Raw genomic sequence first — 789 nt, forward strand, 5'->3', positions numbered from 1 at the left:
AGGTGTTGTACCAGGGGAGTGCACCGCAGGTGTTGTACCAGGGGAGTGCACCACAGGTGTTGTACCAGGGGAGTGCACCACAGGTGTTGTACCAGGGGAGTGCACCACAGGTGTTGTACCAGGGGAGTGCACCACAGGTGTTGTACCAGAGGAGTGCACCACAGGTGTTGTACCAGGGGAGTGCACCACAGGTGTTGTACCAGGGGAGTGCACCACAAGTGTTGTACCAGGGGAGTGCACCACAAGTGTTGTACCAGGGGAGTGCACCGCAGGTGTTGTACCAGGGGAGTGCACCGCAGGTGTTGTACCAGGGGAGTGCACCGCAGCTGTTGTACCAGGGGAGTGCACCATAAGTGTTGTACCAGGGGAGTGCACCGCAGGTGTTGTATCAGGGGAGTGCACCGCAGGTGTTGTACCAGGGGAGTGCACCATAAGTGTTGTACCAGGGGAGTGGACCGCAGGTGTTGTACCAGGGGAGTGCACCGCAGGTGTTGTACCAGGGGAGTGCACCGCAGGTGTTGTACCAGGGGAGTGCACCATAAGTGTTGTACCAGGGGAGTGCACCGCAGGTGTTGTATCAGGGGAGTGCACCGCAGGTGTTGTACCAGGGGAGTGCACCATAAGTGTTGTACCAGGGGAGTGCACCGCAGGTGTTGTATCAGGGGAGTGCACCGCAGGTGTTGTACCAGGGGAGTGCACCATAAGTGTTGTACCAGGGGAGTGGACCGCAGGTGTTGTATCAGGGGAGTGCACCGCAGGTGTTGTACCAGGGGAGTGCACCATAAGTGT

The sequence above is a fragment of the Cherax quadricarinatus genome, chromosome 94 (assembly GCF_038502225.1).
Source record: "Cherax quadricarinatus isolate ZL_2023a chromosome 94, ASM3850222v1, whole genome shotgun sequence".
NCBI lineage: Eukaryota > Metazoa > Arthropoda > Malacostraca > Decapoda > Parastacidae > Cherax > Cherax quadricarinatus.